At 43.3% G+C, this 24,915-nt stretch overlaps 1 protein-coding gene across 2 annotated transcripts in view; it reads left to right on the top strand.

The window, feature by feature from the left end:
- Positions 1-24,915, top strand: part of ca (claret) — a 307,235-nt gene that overhangs the window by 183,948 nt on the left and 98,372 nt on the right. The window lies entirely within an intron of this gene.

Raw genomic sequence — 24,915 nt, forward strand, 5'->3', positions numbered from 1 at the left:
TGTGGACTGATTGATCATGGGGATCCACAGGGTTAAGTTACTTAATACTGCATATACATACATACATACATACATAAACATATATATACAATATATATATATATATACAGTAAACCCCCTGTATTTGCATTCTCACAATTCGCGGACTCATGCATTCGCGGGTTTCTCTGTGGAACATATCTACCCGTTATTTGTGGAAAATATGCCAATTCGCGGTATTTTTCACTGAGAAATATTCACTAATAACTGTATTTTCATATAATTTTCATGAATAAATGCACTTTTTATGATAAAATCATTAAAATACTCTGGTATAAGCATTTTTACAGGGGTTTTCTTGTGTTTAAACTATCTAAATAGGCAGTTCTAAGTGTTTTTATAGGGGTTTTAAGTATTAGCGGATTTTAGCAATTCGCGGGGGGGTGTGGTATGCATCCCCCACGAATACGAGGAGTTCACTGTATTTATATACAGGCAGTCTCCATTTAACGGCGATCTGGTTTTATGGCTCTTGTCTAGCGACGAAAATTGGCAATTTTCGGCTCCGAAAATCACTAATTTCCACTTATCAGTGCCGATAATTGGGAATTGGCACCGATATATACCTAACAGAGGTGCTGGTAACTGGAAATCGGCGCTTTTGGTGCTGATAAGCCCTGAAAATTGCTGATTTTCAATTAGCTGCGATTTCCGGTTATCATCACAACCTCAGAAACGGAACCCCGCCAATAACCGAGGACTGCCTGTACCATATATATATATATGTATATATATATATATATATATATATATATATATATATATATATATATATATATATATATATATATATATATATATATATATATATATATGTGTGTGTGTGTGTGTGTGTGTGTTACATACACACACACACATATATATATATATATATATATATATATATATATATATATATATATATATATATATATATATATATATATATATATATATATATATATGTATGTGTGTGTGTGTGTGTGTGTGTGTGTGTGTGTATGTTATATATACGCATATATATATATATATTGTTACGTGTGAGGGTCTTGGTTGATCATGTATTATTCAATTTACGTAGTTTCCACGGCCCTGCAAACCAAGATTACACGTAACCTGCCACTTGAAGCCAAAAGTTAACCTCAAAGACAGTCGTTAATTAGCCAAAGGTCGCCAGTTAAGGGTTATTAACCTTAACAAAGAATATTTGAGATGAATTTGATTTTAAACGCAACGGTTCTTCCAAACATTCGGACGCTTGAGGCATACAAAAGCATCGAGATTTAACCTGATTTTGCTTACCTAAATCCTAGGTATTTTACTGGAATAACGGGGTTGAAGCTAACAATATAATAATTAGGCTTAATCTAGACTTCGTAAACACATATACCCTAAGTGGTGGCTGAAGGAAGAAAACAAAGAAAGAGTTGGAAATACAGAAAAGAGGTTAAAAAGAATGGACGAAGTTTGAACAGCACACGGACTCTACCTTAATGAATGTTGCGTTGCGCGCATTTACAACGGACGTGCTGAAGTTCAGGTGTGTGTTTCTTGCTCCACCATTCACTAATAAAATAATAGACAAAGGCGGGGACAGGGCCACCTTCCAGACGTCTGCTCGAGACGGCGCGCTAGTTTTCTCTCTGAAGTTCCCTGACCGGCGCTGGGTCAAAACAGGCCTACAGTCATGCCTTAGGCGTCTATGCTCTGTTAAAAACATTCGCCACGAGAGACAGGTAGAAAGGAAAAAAAAGGACTTTGGGACCACCTATTCTTAAAGTTGAATATGGAAATTTCTCCTGTAGGGGAAAAATGGCTAAATGCTACCTATCCTTTTCAACAGACGTTAAAGTTTGAACTGAAGACGCTCCTAGCGTGGGACAAAGCAATTTCCCTGTCTTGATCAGGCTGATACTACTATCCCTAAATGTTCGAGGCGAACAGCGTAAATATTTATAAAAGCTCCCCCTTTAAGAGGGCCTTCACTCCCTTTTCGGGCGTGAAGGTCTATACTAAGCAAGCTGTTCGCCTCTCGTAGGTTACTCTCCTTCCCTGAGCAGATTAGTCCTGGTTAGCCTACCTAGCTACAGAACTACCTAACCCTAGATAGGATATGAGCTATAATCACTACTTAACCTAATTCTAATAGTACTAGAAGGTGCTCACGGTTATTATAGGCTACTTCTTACAATCATGATGTGTTTTAGACCTAGCCTAGTGGTACATTCTATGATATTTCCTAGCTTAACCTATCCTAACCCGACCGTAGCACCAACATAAGAGTTAATATTCTAACTAAATTACAACATGGTTTATGTTTAATACAATTAAAATTTACTAGTTAATTCATGAGGGTTGCCTCATATGATAAATGGGTGCCTCACTGAGGTCTTAGGCCATGCGTGTCACGAGCATCGTGGCTCGTTTCACAATAGTTAAGATTACTGAAATTAGTTAGGCTACTTACTTGATTACTGCGGCTCGGTGGTAAGTGGAAAGAACAAGGCTACTAAATTGATGTACCGTACTTTAAGGTTGTCTAGGCTATGTACAAATAAAAGGAAGAGATCACACTGGCTACCTCCTCTGGGCAAGGGGCCAGGATCACTCTTGGATGTTAGGGCACTGTGCCGAGAGGGCACTAGTGCCAGGATGAGCTTATAACCGCAACTACTGGGCTCTCTTCCGCCCCTTCTTCTTCTTCTTGGGTTCCTCCAAGGCCTATCAGTAGCTGGCCTAGCAGGTGATGAGAGCACCGACTCGGGACAGGCCAGAAGGGCTAGCTTGAAGTCAGGGAAAACTGCAAAAGCTGCGGGAGGACTCCTACTCCGGCTGCTGCGACAACCGGAGCGAGAGCGATCTCGACTTCTGCGTCCGAGGATGCCAGTTCCTGGTCTTCCAAGGAAGGGGTACCATTTTCGATCCTCCAGGGTTCATCCCCTGGAGTCAAATTTTGCAAAGAAGAATTTTGCAAAGAAGAAGTTTCGGGTGCTGGAGGCTCTCCAGTCGTGATGATCAACTGCATGGGGAATCCTAAATCTCCCGGAGGAGGATTCGCCTCATGATTTGAGACCCGGCATAGGGGCCTTTTCCATTGGTAGCTCAACGTCCGTGGCGGACGGAGTCTGGCACTGCTCAGTGCTCGCAAGTGGCACTGGCAGCAGTTGGTCAGGCATGCCTGACAAGGGGTCCGAGGTGCAATACCTCTCGGACGACTTGGGTTTGGCTGCGGCAGAGATTCCTGCCCCAGCAGGAGATCGTAGCCTCTCCTAGAGTTTTGTTCGGGGCGTCCGCTGGGCGTTGCTTGCTTGGGCAGCCCTCCCAATTTGTGGAGTGGTCTGCCCGCTTGCACGTCCTGCAGCGGTACTGCTCCTCCTGAATCTCTCTTCGCGGGGGGGAGGACCTCTTGGTGGGCCAGCCCTTCGCGGTGGAGAGGGCTAGGCCTGGAATAGTTTGGGTTGTGCCCCTTCCGTAGACCACTTTGGTGGGCAGAAGGTGGAGGTTTGTCAAGGTTGAGAGTTTTAGATGGGGCCTCCGTGGAGGAGGTAACGCGGCTGCGGAGTGGCGTTGGTGACGGGCTTCCGCAGAGAAGATCCCGACCCAACAAGAAGACCACTCCGGGCCGAATTCCACCTACCACGCCAAGGCGGTGGGGTATCGTGCCCCAAGGGGTCATTACCTGGAGTTGGACTGTAGGAACGGTAATGGTGTGGCCCTTTATCCACTTCATTTCCCACCGGGTTTCTTTGTCAACCATGGCACCGGCTGGCACTTGGGCCCTAGTGATCAGGCTAATGTCTGCCGCAGTGTCTACTGTGACCGGAAGGGTCACTGGCAGGCTAGTGCTCTGAAGAGGGCCACCGAGATGAACTGGGTTTCCAGTCTCTCGGGGTAAAGGATCCAGTGCGGACCAGCCGCAGAGAATGAAGTGCTGATTAGGTTGACAAATTTGGTGGTGGGGACATGATGTGGACAGGCCGGAGATCCAGCATTGTAGTGGCTGGCAGCCCCACAGGATTTGCACGGGCCTTTTGGATGGGCTCGGTGGCCTGCAGTAACTGTTGGAGGAGAGGGCTGAGCGGATGAATAGGAGCGGAGTTCTGGCTGGTAGGGTTAGGCTGCTTATTAGTGCCGAGTTTGTATCGGCACTCAGCTTCAGCGTGGCCCCCTTCTTGGAATAGTTGCACAGGGTCTTGCTAGGCAGTCCATTCTTGGGCGAGTGGAGTTCGAGAGGTAGGCCGGAGGGATGATTCGCTTCTGAGAGGTGCTATGCGACTGATTGAAAGTTTCCACGAATCAGCCATGCGACAAGCTTCCATAAGTGTGGAGGGCTGTTTATCGTTAAGATATACCGCAAGGGGCCCTGGCACACATTGGAAAAGGTCTTCTAGCATGATCCGATTGAAAAGATCCTCAAACGTCGTGCAGGCCAAGGAGTCGAACCAGCGCGCACCGGACTGGGTTTTGTGACATGCCCATTCCGTCCAAGACCAGCCGACTTCCTTGGCAAGACCTCGGAACCATTGTCTCCATTTTTCTGGGGTTATCTCGTAGGCCTTGGTAATGACTCTACGAACTTCCGCCATGTTGCCTCTCTGGCTCTTCTCCAGCGAGCTAAGCGCTGCCTTGGCTTTTCCTCCATATGCTTGGCTAGTATTAAGGCTCTCTCCGTCTCCGTGGTGCTGTAGTTATCGAAAGAGCCTCGATCTCCTCCAGCCATGCTTCTGGCTCGTCCTCAGTCCACTTGGGGACTAGGGAATTGATGCTCGAAATTGGAGTGTTTGATGCAGCAGGTGTAGGACTGGAGGCTTGATGGCTAGCCATAGCATTCTCCATTTTCGCTCTCTCAAGCTCGAGCTCCTTCTCCTTTAGGGCTAACTCAGTTTCCTTGCAGGCTAACTCATGCTGTCTCCTTCTTTCTTCTCTTTCCTCTTCATATTGCCTTTGCTCGGCGTCATACACACCCTTCGTTCAGCTTCATACTTCCTCTGCTCGAGTCTTTCTTCCTTCTCCCGCTTGGCCAAGTCGTCCACTTGCTCCTTAACCCAGGTGGTAAGTTCCGAGCCGGTGAGATCTGCCTCTGTCCCCAGCCCCAGGAAAGTTTTATAATGCTCTGCTGCCATGGTTCTGGTGGGGAAGGGCGTCTAACCGGGTCAACGGGCGCATTTGGGCAGCGAGGAAGTGTCTCTTCAAATGACGTGGCACCCTTTCAAAAGGTGGCACTGTAGTTTGGGTGTGCCGTGTACAGGTCACACTGGTGGCACTCCAGTATCCCTAGGCACTGGTGCAGGTTAGGTCCCAGAAGAACCTTCTCTTCTGTGTTCCCTTTTGTTTTCTTTAGTGGCACTTATGGTGCCATTGTGTTCCTAGGGACCCTCTACTGGAGTCCAACTAGGCTATATGGGAGGAAAGGCACTCTACACCCCTGCAGAGTGCAACAATGAATGAGAGAAAGAGGAAGGTAAATGAGAGAGAGAGAGAGAGAGAGAGAGAGAGAGAAGTAAGCTATTCAAGTGATGACAGTGCTGCAAATTATTGGCACTGTGGAATAAAGTGAATTTGGGTTTTTTTTTTTTTATTTAAAGATCCTTGTGAGTGGCTGGTCCCAGTACCGGCCCCAGTGCTGGCCCCTTCTTTTTCAGAGGGTGAAAACTACTGTTTGCTTCGGTCTGGATAGCAGGCCTCACTCGTGACCGACAGTTTATCACTGCATCGTAATTACTCTTAACTTGTCCTCATCTATTGTGGGACAGAGGTGTTTCTTTTATTTGGTTTATTGTATTCGAATTAATTAGCCTAGTGTCGGCTGTTCTTTCTTTGAAGAGGGTCACGTACACTTAGGTTAGGAATGCTTACTTGAATGACTTGAAGAGAGAGAGAGAGAGAGAGAGAGAGAGAGAGAGAGAGAGAGAGAGAGAGAGAGAGAGAGAGAGAGAGAGAGAGAGAGAGAGAGAGATTTTCAATCAGCTAATTTCTTGCTGCTTGAGAACATGTAAACAAAGATTTTATACATGCACAATGGCATGGATCTTAATAAAATGATATAGATGCGTCGTCTTGGCTTCCTTAGGGATTACTTTATTATCTTAATTTTCCTGGGAGCCGACGTCACAAAAGTTTATCGTAAAATTTTAAATTCTCTTTATATGATTTTTATAGCAGGTATCTGTATAAGAACTTGTTATTACTCCTAACTAAGGCCTATCTTTCCCTGCCTAAATTATCTTTTGGTTTTTTCCTAGCTAAGATATTAGGAGGTGGGTTCGCTACGAAAGGAAAAAAAAGAAAATGACCCAAGAGTGGCTCGGGCAGAGTCTGGTCACAACAGCGGATGACAATAACAAGGTCTTAAGATGGCGGAAAAGTCCCGTTAGGCCTAAATTTCAAAAACAACCTCTGGGCGAAGGAACACCAAAATGGCCGTTCTCTCACAAACAGTTCGAACAATTTCAAAACAACGCGCGAACACGGAGGAGGAATCCAAAATGGCGGGTATTTTCTTTTTCAAACAAATTCAAAAACAACGCACGAAACCAATGCAGGTATCCAGATTTTACTTTAAATATACCAATCATGCATAGCGTTTTACGTTACGGATGGAAAACTAAATTACCAAACAACTTTGTCTTTTGTTATCGTACTCCTCACCCGGACATTAAACAAAAGAATGAAAAGAGAAATGCTAGTCTGCCTGCGTAAATTTACGTTGTTGAACGGTACCTTTATTGTAAAATTACTATTTCAGTTCATTGCTACTTCACTGACACGGTTTTTTTTTTTGAATGATTCCCGCTATATGCAAACAATAACGATCGGAATTGCCGACGCGATTAGTATATTACTTTGTGTACATGAAACGGGCTCCGCGATTCGGCCTTTGAATTCGTTACTTGAACGACTTGACTTACGATCCGAACACGGTAAAATGCCCTTTGTCTTAAACGACACAAATTGTGATTCGCTCTGCTCTCGAGTCGCCCTTTCCTACCTACGCTAATTCTCGCTACACTTGTTATTATAACTATTCTCTTTACTGCTTATTATTATGCCTGGTTCCTTGTTTGGAAGAATGAAATGGAATTCAATATCTGACTTTTATCTTTGGAATTAATGTAATTTTAATTTCCTTTTCTCCAGATTCTTTCTCTAAAATGTACTTTAGATTCTACGCAAGGTCGCCAATGTTACGTGTGAGGGTCTTGGTTGATCATGTATTATTCAATTTACGTAGTTTCCACGGCCCTGCAAACCAAGATTACACGTAACCTGCCACTTGAAGCCAAAAGTTAACCTCAAAGACAGTCGTTAATTAGCCAAAGGTCGCCAGTTAAGGGTTATTAACCTTAACAAAGAATATTTGAGATGAATTTGATTTTAAACGCAACGGTTCTTCCAAACATTCGGACGCTTGAGGCATACAAAAGCATCGAGATTTAACCTGATTTTGCTTACCTAAATCCTAGGTATTTTACTGGAATAACGGGGTTGAAGCTAACAATATAATAATTAGGCTTAATCTAGACTTCGTAAACACATATACCCTAAGTGGTGGCTGAAGGAAGAAAACAAAGAAAGAGTTGGAAATACAGAAAAGAGGTTAAAAGAATGGACGAAGTTTCGAACAGCACACGGACTCTACCTTAATGACGGCGTTGCGCGCATTTACAACGGACGTGCTGAAGTTGGTGTGTGTTTCTTGCTCCACCATTCACTAATAAAATAATAGACAAAGGCGGGGACAGGGCCACCTTCCAGACGTCTGCTCGAGACGGCGGCTAGTTTCTCTCTGAAGTTCCCTGACCGGCGCTGGGTCAAAACAGGCCTACAGTCATGCCTTAGGCGTCTATGCTCTGTTAAAAACATTCGCCACGAGAGACAGGTAGAAAGGAAAAAAGGACTTTAGGACCACCTATTCTTAAAGTTGAATATGGAAATTTCTCCTATAGGGGAAAAATGGCTAAATGCTACCTATCCTTTTCAACGGACGTTAAAGTTTGAACTGAAGACGCTCCTAGCGTGGGACAAAGCAATTTCCCTGTCTTGATCAGGCTGATACTACTATCCCTAAATGTTCGAGGGCGAACAGCGTAAATATTTATAAAAATATATATATATATATATATATATATATATATATATATATATATATATATATATATATATATATATATATATATATATATATATGTATGTGTGTGTGTGTGTGTGTATATATATATATATATATATATATATATATATATATATATATATATATATATATATATATATATATATATATATATATATATATATATATATATATATATATTATATAATATAATATATATTGTCACAAAGTGTTCCAATTACCTGTGGTTATTACACTGTTAATCATAGAATTCAAAAATTTACCTCACTTCAGCCAGACACCTGAACTCCCATAACAATAAAAATACAACTGAATACTCTAAAGGCAACAGTGATCCCTAAAAAAACTTGCTAATCATGTGAGAAATCAGACTAAGTTTATCAAAACTAGTCTGAGGTATCAGTATTTAAACAAGAATTATACCAAAGTAAAAGGGCATCACTCCATCAAACAACTTTAACTGTCTCCGCAAGCTAGAGTCATATCAGCAAAACTGAAGGAACAAAATATGTTTATCACTATGCCTTATGCACACAATTAACCCTTAAACGCCGAGCCTCTATTTACAAAAACGTCTCCCATATGCCGGCGGCGTTCGGGAGTTAGCACCAAAGCGGAAAAAAAGTTTTTTTCAAAAAATCACAGCATGCTTAGTTTTTAAGATTAAGAGTTCATTTTTGGCTCCTTTTTTTGCCAATGCCTGAAGTTTAGTATGCAACCATCAGAAATGAAAAAAAAATATCATTATTATCATATATAAATATTGAAATATATGACAGCACAAAAAAATTTTTCATAATTTTATACAAATCGCGGTGTGAGCAAAACGGTTAAAGCTAATGGATTATTTTTTTTTCTTTGTATTGTACACTAAATTGCGATGATTTTGGTATATAACAAATTGTAAAACGATCAAAGCAACACAGAGAAAATATTATCACAATATGATGCATGAATCCGTAACGCACGGACGTAAAAAAATGTTTTTTTTAAAAATTCACCATAAATCAAAATATTGTGCTAGAGACTTCCCGTTTCTTGAAAAATGAAGCTAATTGGTTGAATATTACTAGACTGTAAGTGTTTTAGCTTAGAATTGCAGTTTTCGACCATTTCGGTCGAGTTAAAGTTGACCGAAGGTCGAATTTTTTCTATTTATCGTGATTTATATGAAAATATTTCAAAACTGATAAAAGCTACAACCATGAGTTATTTTCTGTTGTATTCTCCATGAAATTGCACACATTTTCATATATAAAAGTTTATGTAACGACTAATATAAAACGGTGCAAACATTACGACAACGTGATTGAAAGAATTTCTGAGATGTTGGCCGAGTTACGCAGCGCAGACGTAAGGAAAATTTTTTTCAAAAATTCACCATAAGTCGAAATATTGTGCTAGAGACTTCCAATTTATTGCAAAATAAAGGCAAATGATTGAATATTACTAGAATGTAAGAGTTTTAGCTTACAATTGCGTTTTTCGACCATTTCGGTCGAGTTAAAGTTGACCAAAGGTTGAAATTTTGGCAGTTATCGTGATTTATGTGAAAATATTTCAAAAGTGATAAAAGCTACAATCATGAATTATTTTCTGTTGTATTCTACATGAAATTGCACACATTTTCATATATAAAAGTTTATGTAACGACTAATGTAAAACGATGCAAACATTACGACAATGTGAAAGAATTTCTGAGATGTTCGGCTGAGTTACATGACGCAGAGCGTAAGGAAAAAGTTTTTTTCAGAAATTCACCATAAATCGAAATATTGTGCTAGAGACTTCCAGTTTGTTGCAAAATGAAGGTACATGATTGAATATTACTAGAATGTAAGAGTTTTAGCTTATAATTGCGTTTTTTTACCGTTTTGGTCAAGTTAAAGTTGACCGAAGGTTGAAATTTTGGCAGTTATAGTGATTTATATGAAAATATTTCAAAACTGATAAAAGCTACAACCATGAGTTATTTTCTGTTGTATTCTACATGAAATTGCGCACATTTCCATATATAAAACTTTATTTAATGACTAATATAAAACGGTGCAAACATTACGACAGCGTGATGAAAGAATTTCTGGCGCGGACGTAAGGAAAAAGTTTTTTTCAAAAATTCATCATAAATCGAAATATTGTGCTAGCGACTTCCAATTTATTGCAAAATGAAGGTAAATGATTGAATATTACTAGAATGTAAGAGTTTTAGCTTACAATTGCGTTTTTTGACCATTTCGGTCGAGTCAAAGTTGACCGAAGGTTGAAATTTTGGCAGTTATCGAGATTTATATGAAAATATTTCCAAACTGATAAAAGCTACAACCATGGGTTGTATTTTGTTGTATTTTACAGTCGGGAGTTATTTCAAAAGCTTTTATAATGGCTTGGCGGACAAGGGCAAGATTTCCTTGATCCTCAGGAGGGAGCGCATTGAAGGCAATGGCACCCTTTCCTTCCAGGTGCCGTCCCAGGATTAGAGAAATTTCTTCAGTCGAGGCCTGATAGGTTGTCAGGACCTTTTCAGTACGGTCGAGCCAGGCTTCAGGCTTGGCTTCGTCCCATTTTCTTATGAGGGAGCCTACACTGCTGAGGGCTGAATGTGGAAAGGGTGTTGATGTGTTGCGCCTGTCATGAGCTGCCATTGCAAGCTGATGAGCTCTTTCTTTCTCCTTCCCTTGTCTTTCGCCTCTTCTCGTTTCTCCCGGGCTATTCTTTCTTTCTCCTTCTCCTGTCTTTCTTTCTCCTTCTCCTGCCTTTCTGCCTCTTCTCGTTTCTCCTGGGCTGTTCTTTCTTTCTACTTCTTCTGTCTTTCTGCCTCTTCCTGTTTCTCCTGGGCCCTTCTTTCTGCCTCTTGTTCCACCTTGGCACCATCTACCCTCTGGACCCATTCCCTCAGGGCTTGTCCAGATAGTTCCATGTCCTTTCCAGTGGACATTTAGAATTTGAAGTCCTCATTTTGCTTGGCTCTAGATGTCGTAGACATCTTGAAATGATGCTTATATGGACTTGACCCGTTAGAAAATCAAATATGTCTGAGAAGGCTCAGGGCTGTTCGAGGGAACAGGTTCAGTATGTCTGAAGAGACTCAAGTTGTCTGAAAAGACTTAATTTCAGGTGTCTGAAATACTCAGTTGTTCAGAATGAATGTAAATTGATATGTCTGAATAAGACAAACCTCAAGGTGTCTGAAAAGACTGTTAAAATTAATATGTCTGGATAAGACAAATCTGAAACACTCAGTTGTTCAGAATGAATGAAAATTAGTATGTCTGAACAAGACAAATAATCATTATGTCTGAAAAGACTTAGTTAAAATTTAATATGTCTGAATAAGACTTTGTTGTTCATGGTGAACGACTTTTAATATGCTTCTTGAAAGACGTAACTGGATTTTATGTCACGCACGGACTCGGCCGGCTGTAGCGTGAAATTAAGGCGTTCCCGGGAACAAGGGTTTGTGTGTGTTGAACGCAGTTAATTGGGTTCCTGAGAACTTAGGGTTTGTGCTAAATGAGCGATTTGGGGTCTCGTAAGACTCAGAGTTGTTCTAATGAACTAATTCAGTATGTCTAAGAAGACTTAAGGTTGTTCTGATGAACTGGAATAATCAGTCCCGTAAGGACTTGGATGTGTGTGAAATACACGAATATAAAGTCTCAGAATGGACTTGGATTTTTTTTTTTTTTTTTTTAGCACAAGGTTTAACGCAAGCCTTAAATAATGATTTGCAGAGAATTGTCAGAGCTGGCGGAATTAAAATAACAGGCTTACGTAGAATTGGATACTGCTTAATATGCTTTTGAATTTCCTTGCTCTCTTAAATAGTCACAGTGCCTGAATATATGCTTATGCTGGCGTCGCAGCAAATATTATAAACTTGCTCTGGGCAAATGAGAAGCGGTACATTGAGAAATTCGCAATTAAATGCGTGAATGAATGATTATGCTGGCAGTTCAGCAAACATACAATTATATTGCTCTATGCAAATAGGAAAAGTTACTTCTAAATATACGCAGTTAAATGCAAGAAACAATGTAGCTGGCTCCTCAGCTAAGAGAGAAAGAAAAAAAAAATATGCATAAAATGTGATGAGAAAAGAATGTGCTTATTTCAAAAGCGCGCAATTGAAATTCGGTAGAATATGACGAGTACACAAAAAAAATTATTAGTTTACCATGCATGGGGAAATGTTCTGCCGCCAACGATATCCCATGTGCTTAAGGGAAAAAAGGAAAAGGAAATATTTACTTTATTCTAGAGACCTGATTTTGTTTACTTTAGCAATCCCATAGGACAGGGGACAGTTCACCACATACGCGTGAAGAGAAACAATGAACAAATACAGTGAACAAATCCAATGCAGCCTCGGCTTAGCTGACACCTGGCCGAGCGAAGCTTTGCGCAAATTTTAATGAGACGACCGATAAATTTTGGAAGATTTCCCTCACTTCTGGGGAATGAATAAATGGGTGCTTCCTTTTTTTTTCACGGTTTGTATACTGGAAAGATTGAATGGAAAGGAATTTACCATGTGGGTTTCTTTTATAGGGAATTTAAACAAATACGAGTACTAACCACGATTTTCGCCTCGCATGGCCTGAACAAATTTTTACGGATTTATGAGATTTATTCGATAAGGAAGAATAATATCTTTGCCTAGAGAATTCCTAACCTCTACGAGAGCGAGAGTAAAAATATCCTATCTCCAGCGATACAAAAATTGCTGGACTGGGTTAGCCCACGTGGCTGTAATGTGTGCCTAGCTAGTATTTTGGGACTTTCAAATTGTCCTTATCAAATGGATGAAGCAATAAGGACACTATTCCTTTTATTAACTCTTCACTGAGTGTCGCTCCCTATCTTCCTAGTTTTAAAATATGCAGCTAACATGCGATAGCACAAAATCTTGTGTAAAGGTTAGTAACTCCCTCTTCTTCATAAATGGGATGCATGCACGTGTTCTACCAATTCCTAACTATTTCAGCCATGATTTTGTTCGTGCCTAACAAGAAATAAACATAATAACATGATACTTACTGTGGAAAAGGATCACTGGTGTGCTTGTAGGGGAATTTACGCTAATTGAGGAGGTTCGTTTCTTGTCTCACAAGCAGCTCTTAGCTGATAACTGCACGTTACCAAAAGGGCTAAGGACTCAATATGTGACGCTGCAGATTAACGAGATCTCAGGCAAGGTCGCCAGTGTTGTAATTTTAAAGCTGGGGTCTTGCTAGATCAATTGGGTATACTAGGATGATACGCAGCTTACCTTAATTACCACAAAAATCTGGACTCTGGCCTTGGGGACAGCTAAAATTGCAAACAACAAAATACGCCTGAAAGGCTACTTCAGGGGGGAAGTGATTAGACAAACTCTGGGGTTTAACTTAATTCAGTATATTTACAAAAGAAAACACATCAAAAGAATGATAGCGTGATTCTGGGGTAATGAGGTGAAAGCAAATAACGGGAATTTCCTGGAGGGTGCATATTGGGTTCCCGCTTGAAAGTTCTTGATAACGAAGTGACACAGTTCCACAGATGGGTAGTCCTATCCTGCAATCGAACACTTGCTGTTACTTAACTGGGATTAACACTATAATGAAGGAATCGGGGAATTGCATAGAAGATGCCCAGACTGAACTCGATTCCCGTGACTCGAACATCAAACGATTACGTTACTCTTCTCATAAATGCTTTGCAAATTAAACAGCACAAAATATAAAGCAGTACAGGTCTCACTGTAATTATATCACACTAAGAAATGAAAGGAACACAGTGGGAGGAAAATAGTGAATGTGACTAATGAAAAACCTTAAATCCTTGTACTTTACCTTTCTTTAGGAGCTGAAGTTCTCTTCTTATGAGGGCCAGCGATGGGGAGGGCAAGTGCATTAATTCACATCAAAAGTTACTTTGGATACTGCCTGCCACGTGTCCCACATAGGCAGTTAAATGGAGCAAGGGATGGAGCTCTGTACTCCGTGTCTGCGCCGGAAATTCTGAGAGTTAGCTTCTCTGTCCAGGGCCCTTTATTGTTTCGGAAGTTACAACTTTCTCTTCCTAGATGGTGTTGTGATCACTCTGCCGACATGGGAACTCCATGCAGCTTCTTCTTCTTCTTCTTCTTCTTCTTCTTCTTCTTTTAACGTGCTTTTATTCCCATTTTTGTATGGGGTAAGCACGATGCCTTCTTTTGAAGGACTTTTGATTTGGCTTTGGGGTAGACCTGTGGTCTCGATCGGCTGCCCTGCCTGACATCGCTTAGACCCGGTGCACGTATGTTTCATGTATCATACCCGACCCAACGCCCTTTCTTCCCAGCAGCAGCGAAGTTATTGCGCGGGAATGGCGAGAGTTCGAGACGTGTGAGATGTTTGTTATGTTTTTAGAAGGTGTTGTAGTGGCTTTGTTTTGTGTGTGTATTTAGTCTGTAACATCCATTTGCTTTTAAGCAAACCTATCCGTTGATTACATATATAATCCCGGGATGTCTACACGGATAGCAAAGTGTCTGCCTCTCTGATCAGCCGGCTGCGGGTTTGAACCCGCGCCACAGACCTCTACGAAGTCCGAAGCTGCTGCTGTAACCGACTGAGCCATTGAGGCTCATGGGAACTGCATGCAGCATGGTTTCAAATTCAAAATGGCAGAATGCACGCAGTCAGCCCACCAGCTGGCCTGCCTCAGGCGACGATTAGCTCTGGTCGGGTCCATACCTTGAATTTAGGGATTTCTGACAGCACTTTGGACAAGAAAGGGGTTTCAAGTGGTTTTCCCTGCCAAAAGGCAGTGGTGAGAGGTTTTAGGGGCAAATTTCTTTCAGTGAATCATACTAAATTTATCTTATTTAAGTACTTAGTCCTTCTACTTTAAATTAGGTCGGGGAAAAGGCATATTCTTAATAAAATATATATATATATATATATATATATATATATATATATATATATATATATATATATATATATATATATATATATATATATGTATATATATATATATATATATATATATATATATATATATATATATATGTATATATATATATATATATATATATATATATATATATATATATATATATATATGTATATATATATATATATATATATATATATATATATATATATATATATATATATATATATATATATATATATATATATATATATATATATATATATATATATTTCTGAGTCCAGTCCCGTGTCAGCGGTGAAATTCCATTACAGCACGAATTTCTAGGTATAACCTTGCTAGATATACCAGAGAAAAAGAGCTTTCAGGAAAGCTGGGGTTACTACCCCAGTCGGCGTCTTCTAGGAAGGCGTCGGTATAAGGAGGGGTGAGTGAATTACCACTACCACGGAAACCTACTCGAAAGATCTCTCCCTATCAAAATCCCCGGAACAGAGCGGTGAGCCGTTACAGCCCCCACACCAAACACCCGCCAGGACGGCGACACCAGCGCCACCTACCTCATTCCATTTTCTAGCACGTGAAATCGCTGTTTCTTTTGTGTGCTCGTCTCCATTATTTTGGAATTTTCTGCTTTCTGCGATGGCGTCGAGCAGCTTTACCATTTCCAAGTTAAGTACCATCTTCTTGTGGGGTTTTGTTCTATTTTTTGGCTGTTACGGTCTCGTATTTTCATAAATATTGAGATCTTATTATGTCGCCACGGCGTCCCCCGCCAGCCATGTCGACCGCGAGGCGACTCCTTCTGTTCTTTTCAGTTGGAGTTGTCTCCTCGTCGTTATAGATAGATTTTGCCCCCTTGGTTCCCTTCCTGGTGGTTCCTTGCGGTGGCTCCCCCCCTTATGAATTACGTTCAATTGGCCTACTGGCCTTTGTGGGAGTGATGCCCCGTCTAGGTACCCCCCCTCCAGGTTGGGTTCCTGTTATTTTTGGTCTTACTAGGCTAATTAATTTTTGCTTGAAGATGGTGCTCTCTTTTAGTTTTATTTTTATTATTTTATTGGGTGGTTTTACCTCGGTGCTGGCGGCAGCCTCAGATCTAACCGCTTCCCGTGGTAGGCTACGCTCTCTGTTGAGCACATTTTAGTTTTTATGAGTGATGGTTATCTTGTGGAGTAGGCTTGTTTGCTTCCATCCCCTTGCCCTGGGTGGGGAGTTCAGGTTGAGGGAGTTTTGTTGCTGTTTCCTCCGGGATCGTTTTTCGGTGGGCAGAGTGAGCCCCTTAGTTCTCTTCCTCCATTTGGGGGGAATCGAGTTCTTGGGATGTGTTTCCTCTAGGCTAGTCGCCCCCTTGCCCGCCATTCTCGATCCCGGTTGGTTCTCGGCACAAAATTTCTCTCCCTGTTGCTTCCTCCTCCCTTCTGCCCTCCTTTTCCTAGCCTATATTAAGGTTAGGTCCATATTAGGCTTCGCCTAGGTAGGAGTCGGGCTTCGGGTTGCGTTGCTTCCAGTCATATTACCCTTCCAAGATTCATTGTCTGGGAGGTATGGTGCAGTTGAGCGGGTGAGCTTCTCCCCGTCTCCTGTTCCTTCCTGGTAGCCTACTCCTCCTCCTTCCCCCCCTCCTCCTCTCTCCAGCCTTGCTCTACTCGTGCGGGTGACGCTAGATGGCGTTTTCTCCGAGTTCAGGGACTTCTCCTGTTGGTTGAGGGATTCGCTCCCTCCCATATCGTCCCTAGCATCGCTGTATTGGGGTTGGTGGTTTGTTTACTCGAACGTGTTCGAGTCACTCCTCGTCTCCCCGTCGGGTTACGTTGATACGGTAATATATATTGCTTCAGCCTATGTTATGAACATACGAGCATTTTACCCGTCTTGTTTCTCCGGCGGGGAAGTAAGGGCGGAAGGTTTTTCATTTTATAGAGGAGCGGATCCTTCCGTCCTCTTGAGTTCTTACCATCACTTGTTACTGTTATTATTTTTTAGATAAGTCTGTTTATCTACAGGAGTACTCTCCTTAATTCATTATATATATTATATACGTGAGTCCGGTCCTATACCAGGGGTCTCCGCCGTTATTTTACTGGCAGCCCTTATGGTTAGTTCCTGGTCTCTCTTTCCTTCATTCCCCGGAGTACTCCGGGGTCTGAAATCCTTTACCTTCCACTCTATGTAATTTAGAGCTTATTGGCCCAGTTTATGATAAGGGAGTTCTTCTCCGCCGGAGTATTCCGGTTGCAGTTGAGTTTCCCGGCCTCGCCAGCTTTAGTTTGCTTAGGGTGGGAGGTTCATGTACTTTTCTACTTACAGACTGTTCGCTGTGAGGAGCCGGGGTGCACCGCCTCCCTCCAACAACCTTACGGTCACGTAGTTTGCCGGACCCACGCTGGTTGTGCGGTCCGACTGGATGACCTGGTTGTCTGGCACCCTGATGGTTGTGAGGTTTGCTTCGCTCTCTGCACAACTGTCCAGGATGAGTCGGTAAGTGACAGTCTTTACATTACTCCTGCTTTATGCTCCTCATATTGTATATTGTATATTGTTTATGAGGTTCCCGGAATGGTTTTCGTTCTTAGCTAATTGTTGGTTTTCTTACAGGCGGACGAAGCTTCCAAGAAGTCTGCCTTGGAATCCCTCCGGGCCTGGGTGGCTGGGTTTGGCAGGAACGTTCCGTCGGGGAAGCCCTACGTCCTCGACGCCAGGTTGAGGACTTGCTCTACCCGGCGCACGGGTGGCGGCGCAGTGCCTGAAGACCTTGCCACCCCTATCATCCAGCAAATCCGGGATGAGACCCAGCCACCCCAAGCGGATATCCTCTACGCTGAGGTCTCGGAGGATGTAGCCGCCATGGATCTTAACCTGGAACCGATGAACATAGAGCAGGACCAGGTGGTAAGTGGTGAGGTAAGTGAGGTTGTTGGGGCGGGCCCCCCTTTATTTGACTCCCCTGCTTCATCCATATCTTCTTTTGCAGGCTTTGTGAAGTCTTCCTCCTTGGGTGATAGAGCTCCGTCTGCTATCCCCAAGTTGAAGTTGAAGACTTCATGGAAGGCGAAAGGGCTACAAGTCCTCGCCTTCCAAGAAGGCATCACCCTTCCCCGTCGAAGGCTAAGGTTTCAGGACCTGTAGCCTCCGGGAGCAAGTCTGGTTCCTCCAGCAAAGGCGCGAGTAAGAGGGCTGCAAAACCAAGCCCTCCTCGCCAACCTGCTTTCGACGCAGAGGCCTTTGCCAATCAGCTCTATAAGCGATTTACAGAGGACCTGGATTCGAGATTTAGCGAAATCTCCGAGAAGTTGGCCAGTCATGATAACATACTGGCGGGAATGGCTCACCCACCCCCAGCCGAACCACAGTATGTTATCCCCGACACTGCGGACCTCCCGCCGTTCGATGTCGGTAACCCTTGGCGATTCGCACTCCGGGCCATCCAACATGATGGCAAGCTGACACTTGATGGTCTTGGCACGAGACGGTTGGAGGAATTGGAGTTCTTCCCCCGATCTCCTGCCCCCTTACCCAGGCTTCGTGGAGGCTTACGGAGGAAGCTTGGATTCGGTCAGACAAGGTTCCTAGGAGACTGTCATCGTCCCTAGGGACCAAGCTCAGTCGGCTCTTCTGCGCACTCTGGACGGAGTGGCAGGCAGACAATCTGACGGTTGACTCCTTTCAGGGCAACTTTACCATGTTCGCCCTGGGAGACAACCTACCCACCCCTTGCTTGACAAAGTCGCTCTGGCTACGGCCCGAGCGTTTTCGATGGTAATCCGTTACCACAGCTAAGGGAGACAGACCCTACTTCCCTGGTATTCCCAGGAAGTAATGAGTTCTGGTTAGACGCCCCGTCCACTTTCACGGTCGGGAAGCTGGACCCCTTCTGCGCTTCCACGCAATTCAGTGAGCAGCTCCCCAAGCTGCCGGAAGCTCTTTTGAAAGCGGAGTTTGATGCTCGGGTTAAGTTAGCCCGGTCCTTGAACTCCGTATGCCTTACGGAAGCTACTGCCGTCTCCTGCTCGGACGAGCCTTTCTTCCAAGTTTTGGCTAAATCCTTGCTGGCAGGCTTCCAGTCTGACTTATTTGAATTTATCATGGCCAGACTGGAATGTAGGAAGTTCATCTTTGCCGATGCGACTATCCGCCACGAGCCTAACAAGCTCGTGAAAAGCTCGATCTGGGGACCTAACCTCTTCCCTGAAGAGGAGGTCACGAATGTTATGGCCGAGGCTACACGGGCCAACCAGAGTCTTCGTTCTCGCTGGGGCATTTCGGCCTATAAGCGTAAGACCCCAGAATCGGCCGGCCCCCAATCGAGAGGAGGTAAACGCTTCAGGAGGCATAAGAGGCCCCACCATCAGGCGGTAGTCCAAGCCGTCCCGGTCTCGGCAGTAGCGCAGCCTTCTACTTCCAAGGCTCACCCCCAACAGTATGTGCTGGTCCAACCAGCTGCACCCTCCTATGTGGCCTCACCGGCGTACAACCCCACATATGAGGGCCGTGGTTATTTTCACGGCCTTAATAGGGTTGCAAGGGGAGGAAGAGGCAAAGCCCCTCATAGAGGGAAGCCCAACACCACCCCAAGGGGAAGACCTGGACGTGGTAGGGGGAATAAACCCGCTCCCTCCCACTGAGAGAACACAGGTAGGCGGTCGCCTGTTTTGGTTCAGGGACCAATGGACCTTCAGCCCTTGGGCACACAGCATTGTGTCCAAAGGACTAGGATGGAGCTGGATCAAAAACCCTCCTCCTCTAACCAGGTTTTACCAGCCACCCACATCAATCCTAAAGGATTACGTGACAGAATTGCTCAACAAACGAGCAATAAAAGAAAGTAAGGCACCTAAAGTTTCAAGGCAGGTTATTCACTGTTCCAAAAAAAGACTCCGATCAGCAAAGAGTGATCCTGGATCTGTCGCGTCTAAATCTCTACATAAATGCGACAAATTTCGCATGCTTACGGTAGCTCAAGTACGGACTCTACTTCGCGTGGAGCCGTCACCACCTCTATCGATCTTTCAGACGCTTATTATCACGTCCCGGTTGCGCGGAACTTCTCTCAGTTCCTCGGTTTCAGACTCGGGAATCAAGCCTACTCCTTCAGGGTCATGCCCTTCGGTCTGAACATTGCGCCCAGGATATTCACAAAGCTGGCGGACACGGTAGTACAACAACTCCGGTCTCAAGGGATATCCCTAGCAGCATATTTGGACGATTGGATAATTTGGGCACCAACAGTTCGGAGTGTCAGAAAGCTATGTCCATAGTCATCAATTTCCTGGAGTCGCTGGGTTTTCAACTGAACAGAGAGAAGTCCCGTCTGACTCGGAGTCCCGGTTTCAGTGGTTGGGTCTCCAGTGGGATCTGTCATCTCACACGCTGTCCCTTCCGCCTCCCAAGAGGAAAGAGATAGCATCTCTCACCAGGAGATTCCTCAAAATCCATCAGCATCCCGCCGGTCCCAAGAAAGGGTCCTTGGATCTCTTCAGTTTGCCTCAGTGACAAACCTGCTATTAAAAGCGAAATTAAAAGACATAAACAGAGTGTGGCGGAGTCGAGCCAATGTCAAGCTCAGAGACAAGGTCTCCTCTATTCCTCAAATCTTAAAGACAAGGTTGCGACCTTGGACCTCGGTCAGAGGCCTGTCCAATACAGTTCGCTTCAATTTCCCCCTCCGGCACTAGTAGTTCACACAGACGCTTCCCTAAGCGGCTGGGGGGGATATTCACCAAAACAAAAGTACAAGGAACGTGGTCCACAATGTTTCAGCAGTTCCATATAAATACCCTGGAAGCTATGGCGGTCTTTCTAACTCTGAAGAAAATCCGCCCCCCAACCGGATTCATATCAGGTTGGTATTGACAGCGCAGTGGTAGTTCATTGCATCAACAGGGGCGGCTCCAAATCAGGCCGAGTAAACCAAGTAATGGTTGCTATCTTCTCCTGGCGAACAAGCACGGCTGGCACCTGTCAGCCACCCACCTAGCGGGGTGCGGAACGTGGTGGCGGATTCCCTGTTCAGGACTACTCCGTTGGAGACGGAGTGGTCCCTGGGCGTGGAATCTTTCAAATGGATTTGCCGCCGGGTTCCGGGCCTCCAAGTGGATCTGTTCGCAACGGAGAGCAACTTCAAGCTCCCTGTTATGTGGCCCCCTACCTGGACCCTCAGGCGTTCGCCATAGACGCAATGACAGTAGATTGGAACAATTGGGAGAAGATTTATCTTTTCCCCCAATAAATTTACTGCTGAAAGTTTTACACAAACTCAGGACATTCAAAGGTCAATTAGCCCTAGTAGCCCCCTATTGGCCGAAGAGCAATTGGTTCCCTCTTCTTCAGGAACTGGGATTACGGAGTCTTCGGATTCCCAAGCCCATTCTGACTCAGACAGTACAAACCAAGACTGTGTCAGCTTCCTCAAGAATTCAGAATGCCCTAGTTTTATGGACTTTATAAAATTGCAGCCCAAAAAGGAGCGAACATTGACCCTGTCAACACTCTGTTTTTAGAATCAGATAAAAGAGATTCTACTATTAGACAGTATGACTCAGCAGTCAAAAAATTAGCCTCCTTCCTAAAAGCATCTGAAGCCAAAATCATGACAGCTAATTTAGAGTTTCCTTCTTTAGATCATTGTTTGAGAAAGGCCTTGCTCGGCCACTATTACCACAATCAAGTCAGCATTAAAGAAAGTATTTCTTTACGGCTTTAAAATCGACCTTACAGATTCCTACTTTTCATCTATCCCCAGAGCATGCGCTCGTCTGAGACCAGTATCACGCCCACAGTCTGTTACGTGGTTTCTCAATGACGTCCTCAAGTTAGCATCAGAGATGGATAACTTTCATTGCTCTTATCAGGATCTGTTAAGGAAGACTTTATTTTTGATTAGCTTGGCTTCAGGTGCTAGAATCTCAGAGCTGTCGGCTCTCACTAGAGGTGATAATTATGTGAACTTCCTCCCGTCTGGAGAGGTCCTCCTTTCCCCTGACCCTAGATTTTTAGCTAAGAATGAAGACCCACAGGACAGGTGGTCTCCTTGGAAGGTGGTGCCCCTTCCTCAAGACCAGTCTTTATGTCCAGTTTATACACTTAAATCTTACCTTTTAAGAACTCCACAGAGTAAGTCGGGTCCTCTTTTTATCAGGGAGAAAGGTGGTACTCTTTCACTAAATGCTATAAGACAACAAATTCTATATTTCATTAAACAGGCCAACCCAGATTCAGTTCCCAAGGTTCATGATATTCGAGCAGTTGCTACTTCCATTAATTACTTTCATAATATGGACTTTTCGGAGTTATCTAAATTTACGGGTTGAAATCACCTCTAGTGTTTAAACGCCACTATTTAAAAATCGCTCAAGCCCTGAAATTTTCTACCATAGCTGTGGGAAGTGTCATCTCCCCACCTTAATTAATCATATCCTTGTCCTTTCCTTTCCCCCCCGCCCGCCTGCCTCATTTACTTTTCTGCTTATTCTCCTGGTTGATTATACCTCACTGCCTGGCTCCTCATATTGATGTTTCTTGTACCTGTTGATGGAAAAAGTGTAATCTGACATGCCATGATTGTTTTTCTTATGGGGTACTGGACAGTTTTTATTTGGCTCCACGTACCCCAGATGGATGTATATGTTAATGCTCATTGATTTTGTCTCTTACGTGTTTAGCCTAAGTTTACGTGTATAGTATTAAGGTTATATTTGCAGTTATTTTGTGCGCTTTTCATGTTTCACCTTGCTTTAAGTAATTTTAAGGTTTTTGGGGCTTCTTCTCCGTCGTGCCGGGGACCTCCCCACGTTTCATAGTATTAAGTTTTTTAATGTGCCTTAGATTTAGTATGCCTTAGTCTTAATATTCTTGCTACACGGAAGAGATTGCTTAATTAAAATTATTTTGGTAAAACTTTTGCCTTTTCTTCAGATTACCCCCCATTTCTTTTTCCTGGTAGTTGCAGCCTTGGCATGATTCTCTATCACGATTTCACCGGCTGACACGGACTGGACTCAGAAAAGGGATTTTGACAAAGGAAAAATCTATTTCTGAGGAAGGTCCGTGTCACCCGGTGACCCTCCCTGAATCACCTAGTACTCTCCCCCCCTCTTGCACATGCCAAGTCTGGGGTTAGTGCTAGCATGGAATGAGGTAGGTGGCGCTGGTGTCGCCGTCCTGGCGGGTGTTTGTGTGGGGCTGTAACGGCTCACCGCTCTGTTCCGGGATTTTGATAGGGAGAGATCTTTTGAGTAGGTTTCCGTGGTAGTGGTAATTCACTCACCCCTTCTTATACCGACGCCTTCCTAGAAGACGCTCGACTGGGGTAGTAACCCCAGCTTTCCTGAAAGCTCTTTTTCTCTGGTATATCTAGCAAGGTTATACCTAGAAATTCGTGCTGTAATGGAATTTCACCGGGTGACACGGGACCTTCCTCAGAAATAGATTTTTCCTTTGTCAAAATCCCCTATATATATATATATATATATATATATATATAGTCACGCATAAAAAAAAATTAACGACTCCTATATATTACTGTAATAAGCGTTCGGACTTTTCTTGCGATTTCCGCCCGAGAAGTATATATTTTCCCCAATTTATCGTTCGTCTGGCAGCCTGTATTGTCTCGCTGTTCGGTACCATGAGTTTCTAATGCACTTCAGTGATACTCAAGCTATCACAAAGGTCGGCTGTCATTGTATGCATCGTGCCCCATTCATTTTTCGTCACCGCTACATTTGGCGCTCTTGCGCGCTAGCTAATGAATTATGGCTAAAACTTCCTTATCCTTGGTTAAGAAAGCAGAAATTGTGACCCTATGGAAAACTGGCAAGTCAATGTCAGCTATTGCAAGAGAGCTGGGAATCTCTAAAAGCACCGTCTCATTGTTGTGCAACCGCTCCAAGACAGGAGACCTTGATTCATCACTGAAGCGGAAGAAAGGCTCAGGAGGCCACTAAAAACTACAAAAAGAACGGATAACATTTTAAAAAGGATTGTTATGGAACATCCATCAATGCCAGCCAAAATTTTGAAGTCTCAAAACCCTGATCTGCTTAGGAACGTATCTGAACGGACCGTGCAACATCGATTGCAGAAAGACCTTGGTCTCCCATGTCGTGTTGCAGCAAAGAAGCCACTCCTCACTAAGCCTAAAAAAAAAGGATGGCTTTTTGCAGAAAATATTTGAAGTGGACTGAAAAGGATTGGGAAAGGGTAGTTTTTAGCGATGAATCTAACTTCCACATTATTCATAGCGCTGGCAAGAAAGTAAGGAGGCCCCAAGGATCTAACCGCTATGCATCAAAATACACAGTCAAGACTGTGAAACATCCAGCTTATGTGATGGTATGGGGATGTTTCAGCGGATATGGGGGTAGTGGGGATTATATTTTCTCCCAGAGAGCACGACAATGAATGGAGAGATTTATGAAAATGTCTTGAAAATGAATTAGTCCCTTACAAGGAACTTTTGGGCATGCGTGTATTTATGCAAGATGGAGCACCTTGCCACCGATTTCACAAGGTCACAATCCTTCTTAAGGAATTTAATATTCAGAAATTGGACTGGCCAGGCAATTCACCAGATTTAAACCCAATTGAAAATTGCTGGGCATACATGAAACGGAAACTGAAGGCACTAGCAGATGAGAAAAACGTCCCTCCCAAATTGAAGGATGCCATCCGTAAGTTTTAGTTTGAAGACATGGATGCACAATATTTCAAAGATTTAGCACATTCAATGCCAAAGAAGGTTAAAAGCTGTACTTAAAAATAATGGAGAAATGTCTAAGTATTGAAAAAATATAAGTGAACTAAAATTTTCCCTTTTATTTTCCTTTTTTATATCATTGCTATGA

This window comes from Macrobrachium rosenbergii, chromosome 2 (genome assembly GCF_040412425.1).
Source record: "Macrobrachium rosenbergii isolate ZJJX-2024 chromosome 2, ASM4041242v1, whole genome shotgun sequence".
In the NCBI taxonomy this organism is placed as follows: domain Eukaryota; kingdom Metazoa; phylum Arthropoda; class Malacostraca; order Decapoda; family Palaemonidae; genus Macrobrachium; species Macrobrachium rosenbergii.